The 27,429-nt window shown below is 47.4% G+C and overlaps 1 long non-coding RNA gene across 2 annotated transcripts in view; it reads right to left on the bottom strand.

The window, feature by feature from the left end:
• Window positions 1–2,462: 2,462 nt before the first annotated feature.
• The window catches only part of LOC148405318 (uncharacterized), a 33,408-nt gene continuing 8,441 nt past the window's right edge, over window positions 2,463–27,429 (bottom strand). For both annotated transcript variants that reach the window (XR_015864225.1, XR_015864224.1), the window contains 2 exons: window positions 5,710–5,825; window positions 2,463–2,939 (listed from right to left, as the gene is read on the bottom strand). This is a non-coding gene — a long non-coding RNA (uncharacterized LOC148405318). The remainder of the gene's footprint in view (window positions 2,940–5,709; window positions 5,826–27,429) is intronic.

Below are 27,429 nucleotides of genomic sequence, written 5' to 3' on the forward strand. Positions count from 1 at the left end.
CTTCACTTGTATTGGTCCACAAAAAAATAATCAACCTAAATTGTCCTCTTTTGGATCATAGAAGAAACCTGCTGTCAAAAAGACGTAATTTTGCCATCAGTCTAACTTGGAATCGGCAAGAGCGGCCTGCCGGGAGGACAGAGTGTTGCGCAAAGGCGAGGTCACGCGTCTGACCTCGTTGACCCGCGGCGGTGGGCAACAGCTGCGCATTGCGCGTCACCGTCCCCTTCAGGGGGGGAAGTGCTCTGATTTAAGCCGGAGGCAGGAAGGATGACGCTAGATGTAAGATGTGGACTTTTGTGTTTTTAAAGCAGCTCCTCGGTCAGACTCGCTTGAAGCCATTTTTATCAACCGGCGTAATCGCGATTGATTGCTAAGCAGAATGCCGTCAACGGTTTTCCTGTTTCCGTCCTTCCTTGCCTCATCTCCGTTATATTCCACTTGCTTTTCCCACGAACCGTCCTCGCCAGGTTTGCTAATACTTTGATTGTATAACGACGACAAAAACGAAACCCCACTCATCTTCCTGACTGTTTTGACTCCAATATCGCATCGCATTTAATTTACTGCCCGTCATTCTTGGCCGCATGTTGTTTGGCAAGAGCGGAGTCAAACATTTTCCCTCTAATTGGATGTTTTTGTGGATGCCGGATTAATCAGCCGCGGGGTATTTAATGTTGTTTGGGCAGCTGAGAGGTAATACAGCCAAGCCATTAACATATCATTAAAGAGTCCTAAGCACCGTAATTGCAGGCAGAACGCTGACGCTTCAGTCTCATTAAGTGGACACGGCGTGGCGTGGCGTGGCGTGGCGTGGCGTGGCGGTGGCAGCTTTTCTTAAGTGAGCTGTGGAACAAATGTGCGCAACTCAGCACACGGCTGTCACACCGGGACGTCTGCGGGTCGCGCTCGCCGGCAGGACGCTTGCGCCAGAGGCCCAGAGTCATTACGAAGAGGAAAGACCACTCGCTCACGGCTAGCGACTTCAAGGTTTGACGTCATCTCCGGCTCGGTTGGCACGCTCGGAGAGGTATAGACTCTATGCTGATGTAATGGGCAGACGTTTGAGTGTTTATGCAAAATACCTTGCAAAATTCGGTCGTCGTTCACTGCCAGCACATTCGATCACGTCGTTGACCAGATCCACAAAATATTACAGCAAAAGCCATCTTGTTCACTCAAGGGATATTTTGTTCTTCCGGAGATAGTCATTTAAGGTTTCTCGGCATACTGTTGCATTTTTACATTATTTTTTTTTCCAAATATTTTTTATTTTGGGCGTGGGCTGTGCTTTTTCTCCCCCGTGACAGTAACAGTAGATCTGTCAAATCAAGAGCAAACTAGGTCACGTATACCAGTGTTTGGAATGCAAGAAAAGACTATTTTTGGAACATGCATTAGTATTTTTTTTTAAATTGGAATTATAACATTTTCAAAAAGTCTTTTTTCTTGTTTTTCCAAAATAGTATTAATGTCATTAGAAAGAGGTGCCACATTGAAATTTGTCTTGTAATGTCTGAGACCTATTTACAGTAGCTTGGCAATTATTTCCTCTTGCTTGTGAATAACAAAACAATCATAATTTTCATACAATTTTGTTTTCTTTATATTTGGATGCTTAATGAGCAAGATTGCATATGGCCCTTTTGTTTTGTGTCTTGCAACTGATGAGCAAAGGCAAATACACATTAGGAAATATATATATATATATATATATATATATATATATATATATATATATATATATATATATATATATATATATATATATGAAATAAGAGTGACCGGCTCATTATTCAGAGATCTCTGCATGCATTTGCGTTTAACAGCAGCTTCTCCAGGCTGGCGTTGAGTCATGGGCAACATCCACGAGCCGCATCCGTGTCAATATTTGACAGACTTTAATTACAGATTCTGTGCAGTAGCCCAAAATTCGGGGATTATCCAATTATCGCTTGCGTGCCGACAAACGCGAGGGTCTCTTTGCCTTTCGGTAATTGGAATGAGGAGCCAACACTCAAAGGAGACGCCTATCACTGAGAATTATTGAACAGAGGAGTTTAAAAAAAAGTGCGAGAGCGTCTGTGTGGTCTGCTAGTGGATTTCCTCTGATTTCATCAGAAGAAGAAAAAAAAAAAAAGGACAGCGAGGGCGATTCCCCTGCAAACGCTGTCCAGCTGGTGTGCGTAGGCGAGTAAACAAGCCTCTCAAGGCTGACGGCTCAACTTTGGAGGCTATCATGTGTGCTGATTAAAGACTTCTTTATTGTTTAATGAGGCGGTAGTTGAGGTATCAACGTGCCTTAGCACTGACAGGTGGACTGCAATGCAGCCCTTAGTAGCTGGAAAGAAACGTCCTGCTTGCACATCTTAGAATAAAAGCTGCATGTGACATTTGTAAGGGAAAACAGAGCCAAAAGGCCCAAATTTGAGTGACGAATGAAACAGGAGATATGCAGCAGGTTGGATAGGCATTGTTCATGTTTTATTGAAGAGCGCTGACATTACAAACGGGAACAAATGAAGCAGAGAACACAAAAGAGCATTATTTATTACAGGCGAATCAAAGTGGAGCCTGCGGGGGGTTTGATACTGTACACAAACACATCGTCGTCGCATGAAAAGTCCACTGACGCAGTTTTTTTTTCTCGAAGCGAAGGTCACTCACGTGACCCCGCACGACACGATCGAAAATGCGTGCTTGTCAGATTCTTTTTGACATTTTCAAGGTGGCCTCAGATCAGAAGCGGTGAAGGCAATCCTTCTTCTCACACTGTGAAATGATACTCGCCTTCGCTCCCGAGAAGCTAACGCCCTCACCTTGAGACTCCCGCAAGAACCCCTGCTGGTCCAGGATCCAAAACGACGCCTTTCGGCTCTGCTACGGAATTCTCTCAGACCCGTATGCGAAAAGAAAAACTGCCACGTAGGAGCGGGAACCTGAAAGATAAATTAAACCGATAATGCAAGCGAAAGAAACTTCCCATCCCGCCCACGGAATATTAGATCACAACAACTGGCAAGCGCTGAATAAATCATTAAACCCCAGCAGAGCATAGCTATTGCAATGTCTTCTTGAATATTAATCTAACTTTGCGTCGGTGCAGAAGTAATGTCACACAATTGGAAGCATGTGTCAAACGGGTGTACGCTACACCGAGTCATAATTCAGCCTTTTGGCTGATGACAACAGCGCGTTTAGGCTTCATTGGGATTGCCCTCGGGAGGCGGGCGCCGCCAACAGACAGTTGACATTTAGCCCCGATCCCATCGCGCCAAAGTGGACCCAACAGGAACGAGGGTCATTTGAATGCTACGCTTAATTGGTTGGAAGTCAATTCAGCTCAAGGGGAGCTTTAAGGGAATAAATGCCACAGTTGGACAAGTTGGGGAAAACTCGTCCAAGCCTGGAGGAAACTGGACTTTTTAAGCAAAGACAATGCATCTCATTATCCTTTTTAAACTCCGTTATTGGATGGGTGACTTGTTGATGAGCATAGAAAAAAACTAATTATGAGCTCCCTCCACGCGTCTCATCACTGGTTTGCTTTTATCATAAAAAAAACTTTCCACATGGTTTTTGGAGAATTAAGGGACACAAATCGTCAAACGTTTGGAAACACCTCCGCGTTTGCATATAGTACAGCATTCGTCCACATCATAGAGGTGCCCGAGAAAACACCAAGCTGGGCAAAAGTTTTATCTGAGCAAAATGTGCTCACTTTGAAGAATCGAAATCATAAAAACAGTATGTTTTTTTTTTTAACCAAATGATTCCAACAATATTTCTTCATAAGCGTCAATGACTTTACTCATCTGCAATTCCGTAAATGTTCAATGTTTAAAAAAAAAAATATTAAAATCAGTTTCCAAAATTTTGACTGAAAAAAAATGAAGCGACACAAAATATTTGGTGCATTCCCCCCTTTTTGTCTTAATTGCGATGAGTCTGGGGGGGAACAAAACAAAACAAAGAAGCAAAAATGAAGAAAAAAAACCCCTGTGACATTCACTGCATGTCGACGGCGGAGCTGAGCGGTCACCGCGTGTTTAGTGGCTTCTGCTCCTACATGAACCCATCGACCATCACGTAGGAATAAAAAGCCATAAGACACAACAGCAATCTCACAGGAGGGAAGCACAGGGAAAAAAGACAAAGGGAGGAGGAATCAGTAGGCGTTTGAAAGAAAGGGGGCGTAATATACACAGGCAAAAGTTATTCGCAAAAGTCTACAGTACTAAGAGCCCTTTTTTACCTATGAAATTCCCGGGGGGGGGCAAGGGATTGTTATCTGTGAAAACGGGGGGGAGGGAAAAGGGGGGAGGCTGAAAAGGAGAGGAAAAAAAAGCTGAAAAACAGAGAGGGCGGACCCAGGAGACAACGATGGCACGTTAGTGCACAAAAGTGGATTTTTTTGCTCCCGCTCATGCGCGGCTAACCCACAGGTGACACTTGTAGCATCAAAGGCCCTGTTTGATGATGTGCGTGAGCAGATGAATATGTATTTGATTACCAGACGCTTGTGTGCAAATTGCATTCGCTATGCTTGAAACAAAGCGTGGCCATGAACCCGAGCAAGCGCCCGTCTGCTGTTTGCAAAAGCGCGCATTCCCTCCTCGTGATAAATATCTAGCCCTTCGAACCGGGCGCGCTCCAACTAATATCCACTTCACAGCGGCCGAAATGTGCCGTCGCCCGCGACAGATAACCGGACACGCTCTGCGCGCAAAGGGGTTGGAGCGCCAGCCCGAGCCAGGCGCGCGCCAATAAATATGCATGACTGCCACGCTGTAGGTTTCCTGCTTTCTATGCTAATGATCTTATACAAGTTTAATAATGCCACTGTGCTGCAAAGGGGATGGGGGGGGGGCACGTGGGAGAAGCCTCCTGAAACGTGATTGGCCAAGGAACGCTTCTTCCTTCTAAACGGAGGGCAGGGGACAGGTGGGCTGGAAAGCTTTGTACAGAAGATATTAACTATTAGGTAAACCTGCAAATTTTGCTTCATACTGAACACAAAATTTGCATAATGAGCTCTCTAGAGTAAGGAAAGATGAGCAGGATAGAAATAAAAGGGGGCCAATTTGAAATGTTATTAAATCACCGCTACTGGAGGGCACTAAGCATGTCCTAACCGGATGTATGAAAAAAAAAAGATAATTAAATTATGGACAAAATATTTTGGCATCCATTTTCATTGCATGTACTACATCAAAAATCCACTAACATAACCCATCTACAAAGCACGCAACAAAATAACGACACACTGTGATTTTTTTCTCTTTCTCCAATACGAAGGGGTGTTTCTCCGGCTTTCCTGAGTGGAGTTTGCATGTTCTCCCCGAGCCGGCGTGGGTTCCCTCTGGCTTCCTCCCACACTCTATGCACATGCATGGCACGCTAAATCATCCTTAAATGGGATTGGGTGCGTGAATGTTTTTGGCTGGCAAGCAGTTGAGGGTGTCCCCCACCTACATCCCGCTTGAATAGGCGCCAGCAAGGCTTCGGCCCTTACGAGGACAGGCGGATGAAAATGGATGCGTGGACAAAGGGGTGTCTTGCACTAAAGATATCAAGGACAACACAAAACTGATGCACAGACCAACATTGAGAGAAGGAACTCCTTCATGTGCGTGTTCAGAGATGGCACTCATCTGATTTACACTTACAATTGGAGATCCATACATACATGCCTGCACACGAGATTACCTGCAGATGAGATTACTGTACATAACCTTCCTAACGATTGAAATGTCGTCTCTTCCTTCATCAAACTGAAGGGAGAGGTTCACGTTCAGGCAGTGAAAATCCCATCCTGGTGGATCCTGTGACAAGAAACAAAGTACACCTCGTTGGAGCGTTGGAGACAAGCTGTGAAAATGAGACAACGCAACGCCTTCTTGGCAAAAAACTCAAACTGCGACTTGAGAGATAAAGCCACAGCGAACGGTTTCAAACCGCCATTACCCGCCGACCAATTATATCCCTTGTTGAGCAGCGACTACTTCTTGATGACTTGCGCAGTTTGCGGCGCCTAATGAAAGGTTGCCAGCGCGCCCGCCGCAGTCTCCGCCGAGTCGAAAACCGTCGGCCGCGTGTTAAAACGACATTGAGACGGTGACAACTTGAAGAATGCTTTGCCCTCCCCGGGCGCAAGTTCAGCTTTGACTTTATCGTTTCTAAAAACGCGGCGAGCTAACGCCTCACACAATGAGCTGTGACATCCCCATTGAACAATGATGGATCGCCCGGCCGGACCGAGCGGCTCTTTGAGAGGCAGATGGCTCAAAAGTCAAGACGTAAAAGCCCGATCGCGTGATGAATGGTCTATTTAGTCGTCAGATGAGAACGGACCTGCATAGAGACGCCTCAAAGAGGGAGATGCATCCGATGAATAGAATTGTGGATTTGCACCTAAGAGTGGACAAAAAAAAAGGAGCCACATTTCCTTCACTAAAAGCACCTCCGGAGTACAGTACTAGTCAAAGGTTGAGAAAACGTTCAAAGACTTCCCGAACTGTAGCTTAATGCATACGCCATTGATATTATGAAGACATATTGACAGAATCGTTTGGTAATTAGGTGGCGTCAAGTTTTGGAACATTCTTGTGCTCATCTTTTTTTCTCAGGCAGCTTTATGATGCCAACGATGATGCCGGAATGAGATTCAGCTCCAAGCTGGGCATTAGCGAGCGTTAACAACAGCTGGAACGATGTCACCTCTTCACGTCGGGTCTGACGGTTGAGAAAACTTGGACCGGCACCGCATCGGCGGTACGGGAAGCCAAACGGTATCTCTTTGTCGGACCGAGTTGACGAGGCGACCCGATTTGAACGCGCGCTATCCATAATTGATGGCCAATACATGTCGGCGCCTTAGATCTGATAGCAAGCAGGCTATGATGAATCTCCAGGTCGGCTTATGCGCAACGGTGGTCGGGGGGCGAACAGACGGAGAGAGGGATGGGGTCGCCCGTGATAGTTCCCACCCCGCGGCGAACAAAATAGCCCTCATATATCCCTGTAATCTGCATTAGCAGTGAGCCCCAGTCAGCAGACGGCACAGAGGGGGATGAGTAATGGGGCGGCCGCTGATTTGGCAGGCCTATATTACACCTCAAAAGCGATACGAGGATACGAAATGTTGTAAATGAGCGTCTCGCCACCCCCCGAACGTACAGTTTCAACCTGCGTTACGCCAATCGAGATTTCTCCTAAAGCGCGAGCCTCTCCTTTCTCCGCAATGCTTTTCACAGTTCCTGTTTTGACTGGCGCTTCCCATTTCCGCTCAGCAGGACGCGCAATGATCAATAGCGCTGGCTTTTGCATGTGGACTGCAAGCAGCCCACAGTGTAGGATGCCTCTGTTCATTTGTCACAGTGGGAAGTTCGGTCTTAAATATCAAAGCCAAAATACAACGATTACTCCACCGACACAAAGGGAATTTTAGACTTTGCCGTTTAGAAGACACTGAAGTTAAGCTTTGAAGCAAATCTGTTTGGATGAGATTTTCATAAAAGCAAAAAGATTTTGTTGTTTTTTAACTCGCTTAATTGCATCTCAAATGGCTAGCTCTCAGCCTGTGCGCCCATATAGATGGAGCAAAACACAAGCTGGCATTCAATTCTTGTAATGGCTCGTAACAGGATATGCTTACACGCTATCTGAAATTAAATCGTAGATATTGAGCCCCTCGGGGCCAATCAAGTGGCTGGGCGTATTCCCGCGAGCCGCCCGTTTGCGCGTCGCTTTGCACGTGCGAAATTGGCTTCGTTTCCTCATTATTCAAGGTTTCCCGCCTTCACGCATTAGCCATTGTTTCTATTTACAGATTAGCAACGCTGGTATTTTTAGGTTTACTCCACTTGGGCGGGAAAGGCAATTAATTAATCAGCCCGACTTTTTACCCCCCCATCAAGATACAGGCGACTCATTTAATCAGCGCCTGAAAACGGCGCCATTAAAGGAGCATTAGGGCATATTGCGAAACACGAGCAATCGCACTGAAAGCGGGGCTTTCGAAAAGGCTGAAGGTGCGCCAAGCCGCCGCTTTTCTGCGAGTGGCAAAACCTTCACATAAGCGGCGCCTTAGCCGGTGGCGCAGTTCGTCGTCAACCGACGCACGTCCATTTCAACCCAAACGCTCCATTGCGAGTCTGACATTTCAAGGACTTTCATTAGACTTGCAGCCGCTGCATGAGAGAATTCGCTCTTTGCGGGAGTTGTTCAGCTTGGTTTGTGGAATGCAGTGCGCCTGCGAGTCCCACCGTCATTAAAGCGGCGCAGGATTTCCATCGAGTACGCGCATGGCTGACACTCCTTGCAGTGAGCCTTCCACTAGACAAGTTTCTGCTGCTGCTGCTTTTCCACTACGGGTGTTTTAGCGGAGCGCTTCGCCCGGTTTCTCGCGATGCAATCACCAAAAACTGCTGGCAAAAGCACCTGGCAAGCCTGGAAAGAAATAATCACTGAACAGCCAATCGGCTACCTGAGAAACTATTCCAAGCGGAATCCGCCAGAACGCATTTGATTTCGATCGCAACTTTGTCTACACTACATGTTCCAGAAGCAACTTTTATTGCGCTGATGGATTGATTCACCTCCCACATACAGGCAAACCTTCCCCCTGGCACTTCAGGATGTCAGCGTGTCAACAAGTCAAAAGTGAATCAAACTCTTTTGCATGCAGATTAAAACTTTCAAGCCCGCAGGGGGACTGGCTGGCTTACCAGAGAGTCTCTGAAACTCGGGAAGAGAATATATGGCTTCTTTTGGGTCACGGCGAGACAATTGTTCATAGCCGACTACAAACCCCCAAAATATAAGGGATTGAAACCCAAACTGGCAATTTTCGAAGACTCAGATCCGCATCCCGATTCGATTCAATATGTCAGTGGACAAAACTTGCATGAAGTTTGACGGCTCGGAAGAGGGCACTGTAAAAGGGCGGCTAACATGTCCACCTCGCAGTTCCGCGGTAGCCGGGTCGCTTTTGGCCTTCCTGTGTGGAGTTTGCGTGCTTTCGTTTTTTGGACGCTCCAAATTGCTCTAAAGCGTGTTTGTGAAAGTGAGCCGTTATTGGTCTTCGTGCGCCCTGTGACTGGCTGGCGAATAACACAATACGAAACAACTCATCAACTTCCGTTACGGTCGTATTGACAATATGCTTGGATGTTTCTGAATCCACGAGAAATACCACCACGTGAAACTATAAATCAATTTAAAAAACCTCACAAATCACTGTCAGCGCATTCCTGGTCGCCCCCCCCTTTGCTGCCGCTGTCATTAATGCTGGAAGGTTTTCTCTTTTAATATCTCTTGCACATCGACTCCTCCATTTTCATGAAGGCAATAAAATGCTCATCAGCAAAGGTCTGGAATGATTGTTTTTAAATATGACGACTTTTTAATGAGGACCAAAGGAGACTGCGCCTTTTTATCAATGCGTGTCAGCGAAGAACTAATGGTGCTAAAAGCGACAGGTTGCCCTTGCTCTTGGATGATAAGCCCGCACTTTATTTTGTTTGTTTAAACCGCGACACTCTATATTTGCTTGTCAAGCATTGCAAAAATGCAATTTGAGCTCTACCGCCATCCGTCAGTCAACCGTAGTTGTATTTGACCTTTTATTGAAGGGTTGCGCATCTGCCTGGTTTCTCTCATCCGTACGTGCTTTGTCATTGATTGGACGTTAATCTGAGGACTTTATGGTTTAGCTGCGAGAGGAAACCTGTCAGAGGCGAGCACAAAAAGCGAGCGTGCTGCCAAAAAGGTCACGCTACTGGGATCGGAGAGGTTCTGATAAAAATTACAGATAAAGCACGGCGAGTTTGGCCAGAGATTGTGAGCCCCCCCCCCCCACCCCAAAAAAGGTACCTCCCGCTTTATCAGGATTATGAAGGTGCTTTTCCTCTTTAGTGGAAATTGCATGCCCTTTGAGATGATGACCTCCCATCTATTATACAGCAGCCGTGAGGTAAATTATTGCCTGGAAAGGTGAATGTAAGAATTTGACTGGCGCTATACGATCAGGACCTAATGGCGTGAAGCAAAGGAGATATGTTGTGATAGCGCCGGCGATGCTCTGCTCATTACATCTGCATTATATAATGTGATGTGATATGCCTATTACCCATTATACACACTACATTGCTTCATATTTTTTAATGAGGCGTCGGCTTTATGATCTCTCTTCAGCGAATGCTCCGACTTTTTCCGCCCAAGGTCAAGACAAAGGAGGTTAGAGCGCGAGAGGCCCCCTGCCCACCAGACGCTAAACAAAACCACTTATCTGCCTCCTTCCTTTTACCATACAAGGTCATCCCACGCCGGCTACGCCTGCACAATTAGCATGCAGCCCGTGGCGTGGCCTGTCTGGCGGGCCACACGCGAGCGCGGCGCTCACCTAATGGCATGTCAGTCAGGAGGGAGCCACCAAAGTTTGAAAAAAAAACAAAAAAACAATCTCTGTCTGTCCAGAAAAGACTCAGGGAGGGCAGAAAGGTTTTTTTTGACACATACCATTTGATTGACGCTTTCTTTCAATACCTCAGGTTGTTCGTTACCAACGCTTTGTCGGGCGCCACGCCGTCCGACACCAACATACGAAGCGCCTCATATTCGATGAAGAGCGACTCAAAGCTATTTATATCGGAATTACAACACTGAGCGTGTCACGGTTTGTTGCGCTAAGGACTGGAATATCGCTTGGAAATTACAATATACAATGTTAATTATTCACAGCGGTAGGTTTCTCGCGCTCTTTGTCGGTGAACGAACAAAAATGATTCCCGTACTAGATTACTTTTGTCCCGAAACCTAATCACAACACTGAAGTCTTACGCATGAAAGCGGCACTTGCAACATGGCAGAACACATTCCCAGGGTAGGCAATCCAGGAAGTAATTACAATTCTCCACAGACATAATTGGGAAAACAAATTAGCATTAGGTAAATGTAATTTCCACTTGACAGCATTGGAAATTTCACCTCTGAGCCGCAGTGGTTTGAGAGGCGGTGCGCAGGGATGCACAAAGTCATATGTATGATCACTGCTAACAAATCAAATCAGGAACGGCCAATGTTATGAGATGAAGTCAAAATGTTTAGTACCGGCCCAAAAGTTTGAGAAAAAAAAAACATATTTCAGTGTTTTTCACATTTTTGGACCACTTCTGAATTGTAGATGAACGCCTCTTGTCATCGAAACGATAAAATACGGATGGACGGTCGACAGAAAAATGATAATGGAAACAGAATCATTTACATTCTTTTAAGTAGGCACCTTTTGCCAGTCGGCCTTCCCAGTATGTTGTGGATGAAATAAAGCGTTGACCTCGAATCTACGCTCCGCCTTATCTTTAACTTTGTGGCCTAATTGTGCGCCGTGCTCCAAAATGATCACGGATGACATAAAACATCCCTGCGGCGTAAAGGCGTGAAGCAGGCGACACGCTTCACAAAGCCGCCCCGCCTGCTAATGGCCGCCTCTTTGTAACGGCATCCGTATAGCGCCGCTTGACGAGCTGCCGAGGGGGTGTTGTGTTATTGCGGAGCCAATCACCCACTAAGTATTTGCTGGCTTCCATTTCCTTGCCGCTAATGCGTGAGCCTCCCCAACGCCGCGGCTAAATCGACTCGTAACGCCTGACTTGACACCACGCGGCGCCGCGCGGAGAATCCCAAACATGCATTGTCGGCGGGCAGCGCGACATCCCCGTGGCCTCCCTTCCGTTTACGGCCGCGGATGCGCTCGGCCGGCTCGTGATGCTTTTACCGCAACCCTAAATCACCAAAAGCGATGGCTGCCGACGATTAGGATGATGACGCCGACATGACCTTTGCAAGGGTGTTGTTGGAAGGCGATTGCTCAATTTAATGTGTCGTTGGCCCGGAAGGTAGGAAGCCCTCCGCGTCGGTCCGATGTTGTAGTCAAGACCGCACCGACCGAGACGAAACTTTATCCCGACTGGAGAGTACTGGGGCTGAGCAAGGCTTCGGAAGTTGAGACCGAGGCTGGACCAAAACTCTATACCCCATCCATCCCCAAAAAAGAAGGAAACAAAAATCGACAGCGGTAAGAAATAAACCTCAAATCTAAGAGAAGGCAGCATCGTACCCGCAGAAGGCAGCATTGTACCTGCATTGTGCGTATGTTTCAGACACTGAAACAAGACAGCAAAAAGGCCTCTGAATCTGCGATGAGACCGTGACTCTTGAAAAGTCTGAGACCAAGATCAAGACGGAAAACCGCAACGTGTCAGTTTACTTCTCCGGAGGACGGACGAGTCGGAGAATAAATAAATATTTTCACGCGATTGGGATTTTCCGAGCAGCTCTACATCAAGTCCTGCCGAGTAAGGAAAGGCCTGTTTGCCAGCAGGTAGAAACGGCACGGCCAGACGTTCATCTCACCGGTCCGCGAAACAAAGCTGCAGCAGCAAATAATGGAGAATAGAGCCCTCGAGTGGTCAATGGGAACCAACGCCGCGCGTATGGCAAGAAAGCCCGGGCGCACTTTGCCACCGTTATCGGCCGGCGCAGATGTGCCTCGGCCTCCTCCGCGGCGTCGCCGCTAGCCGCATCCATCAAAAAAGTGCATCTTGGGACACGGAGAGAACGGCGCGAGCGCCAAGCCTACCATCTGCCGTCATTTAGAAATAAATGACAGGCCCCAACCTCGCGGGAGCCCGTCTCGTTCCTCTGCCAACGTCGTTACCGTGACGGGCACCGCCCGTCATCCAGCCTTTCCCTGAAATCCATGTGCGAGAGCACTGTGTGCTGGGGTGTGACTCCGAAAGAGGCTTGGAGTGGATTTGGTCGGTGAAGCACAGCCGTTTACTCAGAGGAGCCGGCAGGTGGAACAGCGCGGTGAAAGCAGCTGTCTCCCAGCTGATTACAGGAGCCAACATGGAGAGTTGGAGGACTTCGGGGCTGCCAGCGGATTTGGCCGGATAGCAGCTCGCCGTCCACTTGGATTGGACGAGGTTCCAAGTCCGGCAAGAGATGGGAGTCACGACCCGTCTGCAGTACTAATAATGAATATTTCACATCCAGGCAAGCAATATTTACAAAGTCCACCGGAGGAAGAAACGGGACTGCAATTTAGCAGTTCTCCCGAGGTGCATATTAGGGAAAATGAAATTAATAATACAACTGCCGCGCGCCAGGCGACCGACACATAAAATTGGCCTGGTACCTGTCTTTTGTCTTTGCGAACTGTAGGAAGAGGCTAAAGTATTTCACAAGTGTTTGTGGGTGACAGCTCATATTAGTTTGCCCCCATAAGAGAGATGGGAGGTGGACTTTATTAATTTCACGGCTCTGGAAATGAGCCGCGGTGATAAGGCTATCGCTCTCTTATCCGTGGATGGCGAAGGCATAATTAATCCAATAGCCGGCGATGATGAGGAAGTGGCGCGAATAAAGACTCTCAGATACGAGGGTGGAATTTTCAGGGTAGCTTTACCAGAGGGACTATTAGATTGGCGCTTAATTGCCACCTTTCCTATTTATAGGACGGGACGTTCTCCCGAGAGGGAGCCCACCCACGCGTCCCGCTTCGAGCTATCCCTTTTTGTGGCCGAGGTCAGCTCCTTGAATGTTTTGGTTAGATGGGCAGAGGTTAGGTCGCGGGGCCAGGCGGCAGCCGAGATTGAAAGCGGGAAGCCCGCCGCCTTTCGGATGCCGAGCGGATTGAGGTCAAGTGTAGGTGGACGGCCACGTAATAGCACAAGTAAGCGTGAGCTCGAAATCTCCGAGCCGCACCTTCGGTCAACTTTCCTCCGACTTTCAAATTGTTCGGCGCCAACAACAATCATTTCTATCGATCCGTCGCCGTCTGGCTGCGCCAATTGCTAAATTAGGGTGACAAAGACAAAAAGCTCATGGCCTGGACACGTTCTTTCTTATTGGGAATGCTATTCGAGATGCCAGACATAAAATACAAAAAAAAAGTGCCGTACAGGCTGCTGGGTCAATGTTACTGGTTAATCTGCTCAAGGGAAAAAAAATGTTGGGCAAAACAGAAGGCTTTATAATTGATGCACCCAAGTTTGGGTTTTGAACAATTGATTCTGACTAAAAACTTCAAGCTTTAAATGCAGTCGTCAAGTAGTGTATTCCTTAATCCTTAATTGTGCTTGTGCTCTGTCTCAAAAATGTGGTATACTTGCATCCCCAGTATTAATCTATATGAGCACAAGTCAAGTAATTGGTCTCCTAGGTGCCAGAAATGAGCAGACAATTTGATGGGACCGACACTATAGTAGCCTATGTGACAGCACAAGCTCGTACAACTCAGGATTTTGGCGCGTGGAGCATGGAGTGTAAGTGTACACAATACGTGACAGAGGCTCCTATTATGACAACACCTACACCGGACTTTTTGCCTCTATCGGGAGCACTTAGCTTTTGCTACGGCGACTCCGAATTGCCTGTCCGCCAACACGCAGCGGCACGCGTCAAAATTAATAAAGGCCTTTGCGCCGGACGGATACCAGCGGATTCTGCCGTCCGCGTGACACCTCCCCGTGTAAAGCTCCAGCGAGGGGCGGCAAATAAGCAAAAGCCTGCTTGTAAAATTGTAATCCCCGCCACTGGGATAGACGCAAGGGAGAAGAGAGCGTTATCACCCTGCTTGACACACTCCTGTGTTTTCTCCCTGGATCCTTGGGGCTTTATCGCACCGGCATTTCATTCCATTATCCCCAGCGCGCCGGGACTGTCCTCGGAGCGGGGGAATGAGATGGCTTGTCGGGGTCGCGGAACAAAGAGGGAGCGTGTCGAGCGGAGGATTAGACCGGGTGGAGGCCAGGGAAAAAGGGACGGCGGATGAGCAGGCGCGCGAGGGATGGAGGAGCCGGACTGGGAGAGAACCGAGAAGCTTGGGGATTTCCCTTCACTACCTTTTGTTTCTTACTCGGGACTTTGCTCTCTGCTAATTGGTAGATGTGCTTGTCGGGAGTGGTGACTCACAAGAGGGATGCTGTCCTAATTCGGTGGAAAATTAAATGCTGCGCTGTATGTTTGCTTGTGGGGGAAGTTTAATTGTTTTGGACTTTCTGCGTTCCCAAAGTAAAAAAAAGAAAAAATGTTCACGTTGATTTAAACTAAGGTACATTTGTCTGATTTGATCGGTGGAGGTGATTTATTATTTTCTTTTTTTCATGAATTAATTTGGAACGGAATTGCTTTGACTAGCAAACTTAGCAAAACATTCTACAAAGAAATAAGCCCGCCCGGCACTTCCATGAGGTTGTTGTTAACACGCAGCGCGAAATGCCGTACTATCCGACGCCTTAACTTTGGGGAACAGATATTCAAACACAAACGGTGCTTCAACACGTGGAAAAACACTACGACGATGCCCACGTTGCTGTTAAGACAGTTGAAAACAGAAATACGCCGAAAAATGCATCCGGTTCGATTTGGTTCAAAGGCGGAGCAAATTTTGTGGTTGGCATCTGCTTGCAAGACACGCACATGCACGCACAGATGCTGCACCCTGAAAGCTATAAGGCGCAGACAAGCGCGCACGGCAACGCCTAGATCCCACACTTCATTAGGCGTCCGGCCAACCCTGACCGGAGTAAATCGATGGCGGATAATACCTGGCGCCCCTCACGCCGCCGTCTCACCTGGCATCAACATCCATCCCTCCGTCCCACGCATCACAACATTATTCTTGCTTACTTCTGCCTCCCTTTCTCTAATCTTTTTCTTTCCGTCCGACGCCACAAACTTGCGTCAGCCCCCCGCCTCCCCATTTGTCTAAATTCTCACGCTAACAGCGGCTCCGAGCCCTCCTCCATCCAACCTGTCTGCTTTCATCACCGGTATGGATCATTCCTCTTATCGAGCTCCCGCGCCTCGAACGCGGCGTTGTTGTATATAAGCCGCCCGTTGTGATCAGTGACAGCTGGGCTGCGCCGCGATGACAGTAACAGGGATAATAAGCTCATTTTGAATGCGCTTCTGTGTCACTTTTCTCTGTCGGGGCTGCTTCCTATAATTTAGGCCCGCTCCATCTCTGGGGAGGGACGCATTATTACTCTGCCGGGGATTGGCCGGGGTGTTTAAGAATTCCATTTCATTAAGCGCGTCGGTTTGCACTTAAACAAGTTGCCGCCGCTATTTCGCTTTGGAATGGCGAACGCCGCCCTCATTTGAAAAACTCCGCTAGAGGAGGTGGGGTTTGAACTCACTCGCCGCAAATGAGGACTGTAGATGTAAAAGGTCCGTTTTTGCTTGGATGGCTTAAAAGAAGTTAACCGATTCATGGCCATTCACAGCTAGATATAAATACTTTCAAAATGCATTTTAATTCGGCTGGCAGAGAAGGAGTTAAAGTCACCACGGTGAAACTTGTTGCCATTCTTCAAACCAGCTTTGGAAATAATTTACGATGCCTAATGGCCCGCTGCAGGCTTGTTGCATGCAATTAAAGTTGCAATTCATTACATCTTGAGAAAAAAAAAAAAAAACCCAAATAGGCCTGACATACCCACTTTAGTCACTTTTATTGGGCTGAAAAATATTTGAAATCAACAGTCCATATCGCCGCTGAACAAAATGGTCGCAAGAGAGCAAATTCACGCCTCTTTGGATATTCGAGTTATGTTCATTATTATCGGCAAGGACTACACTTTGAAGTAAGTTTAGGAAAAACGCAAACTTTAGCTGTTTTTATACAAAGGCATTTTTTGGCAAAGCAGCATTGTGTACAAACACAAAATATAAAAGTTCTGTTTGTTGTGTGTAATGCGCAGCAGGCGAGGCGTCGGCTTCGCTCGGTAGAAACCGGTCGTAAAAAATACTGAATTATTAATAGTTACGCTCTAAACAACAACCCCATCTGTGATTTGCAAGATTTTCTGGTGACTAAACAATGATAGTGGTTTCAGAGTTGGAAAATAAAGAGAAGAAAATGGGAGTGAGTGCGTGCATGAAATATTCACGGAAGCGACCATGAAAAGGGAGCTTCGAGCTACTGGGGGAAGACGGCTCAAAGATAAAAGAGGCCAAGCACACCCCTGCAATATTTCTCCTATTCACGACAAAAAAAAAGAGTCCCGTGACTTCTGTCGGAATCTGTGTTCGCGGATGAAGCAACAGAAGTAAAAGAAACTGACGCGCTAAAACAAATAGAACGATATATTTAGAGTCGCACATTATTGATCAACGACTAATCCATTACCAAATTCATTTTTTTTAAGCAACTTTCTGTATCAGCAGACTTTTTGTATCTGTAGGTGAATAACACATTTGCCTTGACCTTGAAAATATTGACGTTTTGCCCCCTTTCTGATATTTCATCAGCCGAATCAGTACCCGAATCATCCTTTATTTATCGTTGTCAGTTTAAAAACAACGGCATTTGAAATAACGGATGGAAATTCCAATCTTTCATCTAATCTGATTTTAAAAAGTCTACATTTCATTCGCTTATTGGAATAATCGCTAGCCGAAGGCCTAAAATCCTTCATTGCAATGTTTCCCCGCCCAAATTAGAACATACTACGGTTTACCTATTTGTCACGCTTCCACTTTCAGCATCTAGGAATGTCTATTTTGAGTTGCGCTATCACAACAAGAACAGATTGAGGAGGCCCAAAGTCTATTAACTTCTTTCTAGTTATCACTGGCAGACATCGTTTTTGAAAGGGGCAAGAAAAAGTTGTATACGTGGCGAAAGCAATTCCCCGTCAGCGCTCGGTGCGATGAGCGGCGCATTACCTCGTTTACCTCATGGAGGTCGGGGCCACGCTGGGGCTCCTATAGCCAGAGGCGATGGCAAATCAGCTTTCGCGCTGACGCCGCGTGAGCTGTCTGCAGTGGGAAGCGGCGGGGGAATCTGATAAACTACGGCAACATTTCTGCGTATGAATGACAAGCAGGTAAACTAACTGGCACTTCATGAAAAGGCGTTTCCGCTAACGCGCATATAAACGAGAGTCTGTAGAGTGAATGTGACATGCTCGCCATCGTGCCACTGGAGGTGACAGCGAGGCGGACTCGAATCTCCCCCGACCCCGCGTTACACCGACGCCGCACGGCTCAGGTGGCAGAGGGGCCATCTTGTTATTGGAAGATTGCTTGTTCGATCGGCGGGCTCCTCAAGAGACACTCTCTTCAACGTGATGCTGAACACTTAAATTGCTGTGGATGGGGATGACTCCATGCAATATCAATGGGCCCATGGAAAAAGTAAAGGGCCAACAGCGGCTGGCAAATTACATTTTTGATATTGGGTGCACATTTTGCAACAATAGCTTGACATCCAGCTCAATATAAAAGCAAGCGGCATTCATGGGCCGACAAATGACATCTACTGTACGTGACTCTATTATATCGTCAAGGAAGAAAACGAACTAAGACATGTATTCTTTATCCTCTGTGACAAACCACTAAATTGACCTTAGGAAACAAGGCAGACACTGGTATTTGTATTCACCCATCCCGACTCAAGACTTTGAAATAAGGCACCTCACGAAATTGACCAAAAAGCTTTGAAGCACCCTCACATTCTGTGTTTCCTCTTGCAAAAAATGGACAATTGAATGTTGCACCATAAGGAGGCTATGCGGCTCATTCGCTAACACGGGGGATATGAAGTCGAAGCATCAAGCGGAGGCTGAGGCACGGCAAACACTGCGGCACCAGCTGCTCTGCAGCACCGCCATTAAGCTTGGAGGAGGTGACACACGTTGGAGGGGGGATCGCATCAAATGTTGTGTTGCCGGACCGCCTTCACATCTGCGCAGCCCCCGAAAAAAAAAAAAAAAAAAGTTGGCAAACATCTGTCCTCTGCCGGTTTCCTTTATTTGTATTGACCACAGCGCCGCCTCATTTATTTGCTTGCGTTTCTTCACTCTGTGTGATATGGAAAAATTGTGGACGTCAACTCTAAGAGACGCCGCGGGGGAAGCGGGGAGGGGGCGGGGGGGCTGGTTCCCTTACAACTTTTCTTTGGGGGCTTCTTATAAACCAACCATCTATCTCCATTAGGGTCCCCGAAATTGCTATTTGTCGCTTTGCGGGGAAAAAATAATCAATATGTCTTGTGGGGGCAGCGAGCGCATTAGAGGAAGCAAATTGATGTCTCTCGCCCCAGCGCTCCTCACTTTGCACACCGCGCCCCGACTAATGGGAAGCCTCGCCGGCTGCCAGACAGGGACCCGGCGAGTGCGAATGCATGCGATCGCGCGTGCACGTGCGCACGGCGAGCGGCGAGGCAATAGGTCATTTGTTTGTCGGCGCGTGTTTGCGCGGACGCGGCCTTATCTGTCCCAGCCATCCGGCTCGTGCTCTTTGGGCTGTCAGAGGCAGATAGCCCTGTCACCGGCCCAGCGTCCCCTTTTCCCCGAGGGCCTCCGAGCCTTCCTGCGGCGAGTGACACTTCCAGAAAATCCCCACCTGATAAGTGCGTCGCGGGCGGACGTGACCTGCCCAATGGTCCGTCTCCTCGCCCGGGCTTTTATTTCATTACGCCTCTCCGTCGGCCTCCATCTCAGACAGGAGACGGCAAACACCATTTTCTCCACTTTAGTCAAGACGCCTCTTTTATTAAATCGCCTTCGAACCGTCGAATCTTTTTCATCGCCTGTTTGCGATATCAACTTAAATGCGACGGGCGCCAACATATGACGGAATTTAAAGGGGATTGCGATCCTCGTGACACAGGCGTGACAAGTCGGGAAAAGGCGAAAAAATGCAAAGCGGCGGCGGAATAATATCGGCGCCGCTGCATCGTAACATGAGGAATGAATATTTAAACAGCGTGACAGCCGCAGAATACGTTCATCTTTCTGTCATCCTCTCACAAACACTCGCAAAATCAATCTCCGTCAGGGACACGGAGCGCTCGGACGCCATCTCGAGACACTGGGATGGGGCGGGGCGGGGCGGGGGGGGGCGGGGGTGGGCCGGCCGGGTCAAAACGGGATTCTTGATTATCAGTTTGTTGGCGGCAGAGGGCATTAGGGGCACGTCCATCTTCATTTAGCCGGGCGGCGACTGGAAATCTGTCGCACACGCTTGGTTACTTTCGGCACAAAAATCACCTGAGAGGATTTTCCAATACGCTCGTTTGTTATTCATCCGGGCACATAAACATGGAATGCATTCGCGGGTATTAATAGACCCCGCCCCCCCCCTCCCGTCTCAGACGTCGTTCAAATTTTTTTCCCCCCGTTTTCCTGGCACGCTCTCAAAGCTAACAGGGATGGCAGCAGGAAGACGCCACAAATACGCAGTTTACCTGCAGACCGCGTGAACGAGTGAGCGAGATAAGGCTTTTTTGTCACGGCGGACGCTTTAAGCCGCCGTCATAGCACGAAGAGCGAAAGGTGTTAATAATACGATTAGGCTGCGTTGAAGTGTCCCACTAAGCCACGGCGGCGTGACATTGAGCCGGAATGTACAATGCAAAGGGCCCGAGTCTAAGCCGCTTAATGGGATTCAAACATCATTAATTTGCTTTTTTAGACTTGTGTTTTTCCAACTGCAACGTGTCAAATGTCGGAAAGATAGAAGCCCCGCAGCCGCTTATCTGCTCGCCGCAGCCCTGTGACAGCGTGGCGGCCGGTCCAAGGTGAACCCCCTGCGCTCGGCTGTCCCTGCGCAGAACAGGTGGCCGATAAAGAAGGGACGTATAGCCGTAACTCCGCGTCTTCTTCAAAAACTACGCCGGCCCTCCTTCTCCCCATTAGAGGCCCAAGCATTAAGCGCTGATTTTTGATCAACCATTGTCGAGGCATTGTCAGAATTTATGGATATCATAGATGTCATAGATCACAAGTCAAAAATTCTTTTTAACTGGGCTGACCCAAAATTAGTTGGCTCGTTTTGAAACCCGATATTTTGAATTCAGCTAAATAGTTGTGAATTCAGTTGCACTGAGGGCACATAGGCGAGAAAATGACGACAAAACAGATGTCGCTTTCCGTTTGCTACAGGCGGTTCAATTTCATTACTTAGACGTTATTTTTATTTGCAGCGCTACGCTCATTTTCGTGGATCGCGGTGTTGTTTATTTGAAGACAGTGAGGCTGAAATGTTGACCTTCCCTGGACTTTTGTTCAACATTTTAGCAGGATTGCTCATTTCTGCAAAAACGTTTGTGTGGAAAGGCGTCCAATTGGCTAACGAACATCTCCAAGCGTGTCCTTACCCGCAAAACCAAGGCATTGTAGCAAGCCGTTTGGCTTTTGCGACCTTGAGATAAGGCTTCGCTCCAGCTATTTCTGTGACTTTTGAATGTCAAGGCTGTACCCGCAGGGACTGCAGAACCTGTTTACTGTAAAAAGAGCAAAACATCTCAAAAGTGTGTCTCTCAAGGCAACAATAACCGCGCCAAAATCATTCTACTACCGGCGGCGTGTGACAAACACAACAATTGTGCGGCGCTGCAGGTTAATTCAGTTCTTTGATGGATGTGGAAAGTGGGGTGGGGGGGTGGGGGGGGGGGGGCGTGGCAATTAGAAAAGCCCAGTGCGAGAGCGCCGGCTGCTGCATGCACCGCTGGGCATAAATGAGTCTAGCAGCCAGGGCAACACAGGCAGGGGCTTTAACGCAACACGGCAGACACGCCTAAGACTCCCATTGTGCCGCTCGCTAATCCATTTCCGCCCTAACAAGCTGCTGCCTACGAACACAGCCATCCAACCGCACGCTTGTCCACCGTCTGCTGGGCTTGGTTAAGATCCAGCGTGTTGACTTTCGGCAGCCATTTTAAGCCTCCTCTGGCAACATTCGCCCTCTTCCGTGTCGGAACAAAACGGGGACGGTTTTAGGACGCTGTGCTCCAATTTAACGAGGGAGTGCCGTCTTCTGCATTAATCCGACCGCTTTTGCCCAATATCTTATCTTCTGTTTCATATCGCTCTTGCTCACCGAGAAATCAGGCACAATTTGGTAGGAACTGACCAAGATGGATTTTTTGAGACCCGTATCCATTTTTGGTAGGAAAAAAGACCCATCAGAAGACGATACAGTAAGGACATTATTGCTTGTCGTTTTTGTTACCAGTAGTCCAATGGCATATGTTTGATTTATGTTGCCCTATGATTCCATTTTAAAGGTTGCGCGTTAAATAGTGAAATCCGGTTTTGAATGACCTAAAGAGCAAATTTCACAATTCTGTGCGTCGTAACGACACCCGTCTTGCGTACAAGTGCTTACAAGAGGAGAACTAAAGATAAAAATCTGTTAAAACAACGGGGCGTTTGGTCGATTATTTTTGTCCGATGTTTGGAGGGACACAAACAGGCAGATTTAATCAGCAGCCCTGCAATTTGGAGTCTTCCTTCCAGATGGAAGAAGTCATTGACTTTGGGCGACAAGGACGATTATCACCTTCGGTTGCTTTCATTATCTACGCCCGCTAAGACAAAGTGCGCCTCGTGGTTTGCCCCGCGACGGCGCCTCTCCTCCCACCTGCCTTCAAAGTGACAAACTCGCCAGCGGACCGTGGAGGCAAGCGACACCCACAAGGAGACAATGTGTGAGATGAGATAAAATGCGAGCGGCGATAAAAGGTGACTTGGGAACTCTTGAGGAGAGCGTGACCGGCTTCGGGTGTTTGTTCCCGAACGATCAACTTTTCGGGAAGGCCGTATTTTGGGTGGCGGAACCTCGATAGCGCTTGTCGTTTAAGTCGCTGTCCTGCCCATCATCCCCGTCTGTTCCTCAGCCGTGCCTCGTTATCGCCCATTACCTCAAATCGTCAACCCGGTGTCACATTCCGTCTCGTCGTCGTACCCGTCAAATTCCCGGGAAGTAAGCCTCGACTACCTGACCTTATCGATTAGACTGGCGTTTAAAAGTTATGTTGTTACCATTTAAAAGTTGACCTAAGCAGGCCTGTTTACAAAAGTGTCCTGAGCACACCCGGAGCAGTAATCCGGATATCCCGGCTGTTTCCTGGCGGACCGAGCCAACACGTACGTTGCTTCTAACCTGGACATGAATTCTTTTTTGAAATGCGCAATGCATAAAAGGTTATTGACAGTTCCAAACGGAACTATTGCCAGCGAGACATTTCTCGCCCATGTCTTTTGTGTTTCCCGTTTTGAAGCTTGAATATGACTTCTTGCAACGGGCAATATCCTCGCCCCCGGTGGCAATTTTTCTCGGGACCCTCCGAAAATGAAAAATGAATCGCGGTTTCCAAAAAGCTGGAGAATTCATGAAAATCCTCACAGGCTAAAGACATATCAGCGCATGAATATGATTTCCACAGTACGTTGCTGCCGCCTGTGTGGCTCCGAGCCCTTCGGCGTCACATTGTTGAACGTGGCGGCCCAAAGGCAGACACAGTGAATATGAGCAGAACAAACGCCAGACAATAAGAAGGCTGCACATCAATAACCGCTAGGCTGTAGCTTAGCGGGGGGGCTTATTGGTTTAATTCCCAAAATAAGCAGAGACGGGAGGCTGCGAAAGAGCAAACAACGGAGGGGATTCCGGGCGTTTATGTGTGTAAGCGTGCGCTCACAATCCAATCTTCCATATTTTTCAACACGTACAGAAGGCCTAGTGCAAATATTAACACGGCATCTTTTGGGAGGCAATCTGGCCGTCGGCATATTGTTGTTTTTTTGCAGGAGCAAACACAACCGAACAGACTGCGAGCACGGGCTGTTGTTTTGATAATCGGCGGTCAGTTCAATGGCTACGCTCCTCTGCTGCAGCACGTCTGGCTTCTTGCGCCGCGCCGGGAACAATAGCACGGTTTGTGCTTCCTTTCTATTAAATGCCATTTTATTTCGAGCGCTAGTGCCGTGGAGGGCGGCATGGCGGGGTAATCGCATTTTTCTTGCGTGGCAGCTAATCGTGTTTTGTGCGCTTTTTATTGTTTTTGTTTTGTTTTTTTCCTCTGGACTGTCTTTAATTACACTTTATATTATTTCCCTTGCCTTAGGTCAAAACGTTTCGTCAAACAGAGTAGTTTTATTTCTATGCAGAAACAATTGGAAGATATATCGGCTGTGGCTGCGCAACGATTAATTGACAACTAATCCATTAACAAATCATTCGACGATTTTTGGTTATCATGTCGGGGTCTAACATCGTCTGAATGCTCAGACCTTTCTGATTTTCCTCTAATTTATTCTCAGAATTCTTTAGTCCTCGATGAAAGTAGTTATACCATTAATCAACGACAACAACCAACATTTTTGTCGATGATTTAAAGACCAAACCAGCAACCAAAACATAAAAAGGATATTCCGCAAATGTGAAGAAATGTTCATTTTTTTTCCAACGAAGACATGAACATTAAAAATCGCATTAATCGATGAAGACAAAATAATCTACAAGTGACTCAATTCCAATAAACGTTAGTTGCGAACAATATGAATGCCATGTCTCTCTAGTTACCGGCGTTGATCCGAAACCCTTGAAAAGCTGCTCCATTTTTCATTGAAGCTATAATTGCGAGAGCCCTCCCATGAATACAAACGACGGTCACAACAACGCTAACAGGCCCTTAAAATGCAGACGCACGCCCATACATACACTGACATCTTGGTAAAGTTGTCATGTATTTTTACCCTGTTGAACAGATGACTTTGCCTCAGTGATAATGTGAAGCCTCTATCTTAGGTGGGAGCCGTGACGTCTATTAGATCTATAAATCATGTTAGCCGGCGGCTGGGGGGGGGGAGTGAGAGCTCAGGGTCGTAAATCTCATTACCTGAGACGGCTGGCGAGCCCCCCGCCGCTGCCTCACCCCGTCCTCAATCTCTCCCATTATCAGCTGACCTTGACCGCCAACGCAGACACTTACACTCAATCAAGGCCGCACAGGTTGTGTGTGCGTCTGCGTGTAGCCGTCATATTTATGTTGTGACATTAAGGGGCCCATTCCCTCCCACCCCTGCTTTAGCTTTAACGATGCCGTGGGATACTTCCAAACAAAAATAGTCGACTTCTGCAGCCGTCCAACCAAAAAAAGAAAAAACATGCCACGGTGTTGCAAAAAGGTTCAAACGTACTCGTAATTACACTCAAACACGTTTGCGAGTCAAAAATGTTTCCTCCGGATTGGCGGCTCATCGCATGTTAACAAAGGCACGTTTCATTCAGAAGAGGAAGGTGAAGAACGTCCTAATTACGGAACGTCTGCTTATTGTACGCGCCAGCTATTACATTTACAATCGGAGCAAAAATAAACGTAGGATTTAAGGCAGCAATCAAGTGTCGTCATTTTCTTTCCTTTCAAAGCCCATCAACACACCACTTAGCGTCACTAAAAATACACCACCCAGCTTTGGAGCGCCGCTTGCATCAAGCTCCTATCTGGTGGCGGTTATTGAAATCACTTGCGGAATGAGTAGCACAACACGTTGACAGATAACGCCGCCGCGAAGCATTCGAGAAGCCAAATTCAATTCTGAATCAAGGTGAGAAAAATGAAACGCTCAACCAAACTATAGCCAGATAGTACTGACAGTATTCTGGAAGTATTCAAGTCATTACGCTGTCATTCGTTAGAACGTGAGCTAATCCTTGCCACAGTCCAGCTTTTGACAACCCAAAAGGTTTAAAATATTTAGGAAACGCTAATGATTGCAGTTACACCTTCTCCCCAAATAAGATTTCGAAATGTTTAACTGGGGGAAACTGATCAGTATGCTAAAACTTACCTTTGCGGCTGTGGGTTTCTTCTGGAATGACTGCTATTGATTTTTAACAAAGCAGGCCTACTTAAATGCAACTAAATTAGATATTTATTTTCACTGTGGGAAAAAAAACAAAAAGAAGGCTTTAAATCTTGAGCGGATTTGATGCCGCGAGGTTCCAGCGGAATCAAGAAGAGGCGGGGTAATAAGACACTTCTCGGGCTGTTAAAGTGTCCGACGGTGCTAATAGATTTACTCAAGCCGTTTACAACACTTTGACGAGACCCATGGGGGTTGACCATTACGTCGATTTGTGGCAAAAAAAAAATTGGTCGACTGCGGCCATGTTTCTATAAGTACGGCTAGTCTTTCCCAAGTTCCCGGCGATAGTTCCAAAACCGTACGCGCTTCTTCCCACCGGACAAAAAAGAGGACGACGAGACGGGATGGCGAGGGAACGCGTCCGATGGAGGTACGGCAATATTTCTGCCTGACCGGCGAAATAAACTTGGCAAAACTTCGGCAAACAACAAATCTTACGTGGGTCACAATGGGCGAAGAGCCTTTTTGTTTTTGCAATAAAGCTCCGGGCGATGCCCCCGGTTCTTCGTCCGACTCGCCGGTGCCTACGAGCGCCAGTCAAACAGACATAATGAATGTTTGACATCCAAACAGTCGTCGGTGGCCTGCGGTCTCAATATCTCTTCAATTCGACTGGCTCCGTCATCCATTTGTGCCCCCCCCCACCCCAGTCCTTTTGCATTTTCCATTTTCTTTGTCTACTCCAGCTGGGTCACTATTGCATTTAAAAGCACGAAGAAGATATTTTTGTGTGCCACTAGAAAATCATTGCATATAATTTCATCCGTGGCCTGCGGAATATGATGGCACGTGCTTCTGTGCACAGCTATAGTCTATAAAAATTGAAATGATTTGACTGGAATGGAATGGGATTTATCAAATTAAAATAGTACCAGAGCAGACTGGGTGATAATTTCAGCCTTCCTCTTTACATAGTTTCTTCCCTTTCCTTCCCCTGCTGCCTCTTAATGGATTTTCATGCCTGGGGCACATTCAGGGATGAGCGGGAATCTTCAGCATTATGCTATAGCCGTCTGCCTCCATAATAACTTATGTGACAACACTCAGTTATCACGCGTAGCCCAAACTGTCACCGTTCCCCCGCCGAGCCTTTGGGGCAACAAGTCCGCCCCGAATACCGCGCCTTCGGTGGAGAGACGGTGATAAGTGCGCCGCCCGGCGCTGGACGGTGACAGCTTCGCCCGCGTTTGATGGCTGGACGACCACGGTCGCTGGAAAATCCAGATGTACGGCAACAAAGGCCGAAAACGCCAGTGGAACAAACAGTGGAACTTTTTTTCTAACCGTCCTCGATGAAAGCAGACTAATCAAAATGAGATATTTACGAGCATCTGCTTTTACTTTGAAAAACCATCATTCATATTTTAGCGCATTTAGTAAAAATGTTAAATCTACACTGTCAATTGAGAAAGTGACCTGTTTCTTTTTTATTCTTTTGATAAGTGAAAAGAACATTCAGAAATTGCGCTTTGTACTGAATTGCACTTGAGCCCACTTATTGACATATCGTTATCAGAACATCAGACGCTCTCTGCGTGAGGGGTTAAGCGCCACTTGTCGCACGCCCTCTCCCATAAAGTAAGACATTTGCCGGGATTCCGGAAAGAATTTCTTTTGAGTCTTGGTGGAAGCAAAACCCGGGAGAGGGCGGGCGAGGGGACACGTAATCATGGGTAACTTCCTCCTTTTTCTTCCTCTGACT

The sequence above is a fragment of the Hippichthys cyanospilos genome, chromosome 22 (assembly GCF_059441005.1).
Source record: "Hippichthys cyanospilos isolate Australia breed blue-spotted pipefish chromosome 22, RoL_Hcya_1.0, whole genome shotgun sequence".
Lineage (NCBI taxonomy): Eukaryota > Metazoa > Chordata > Actinopteri > Syngnathiformes > Syngnathidae > Hippichthys > Hippichthys cyanospilos.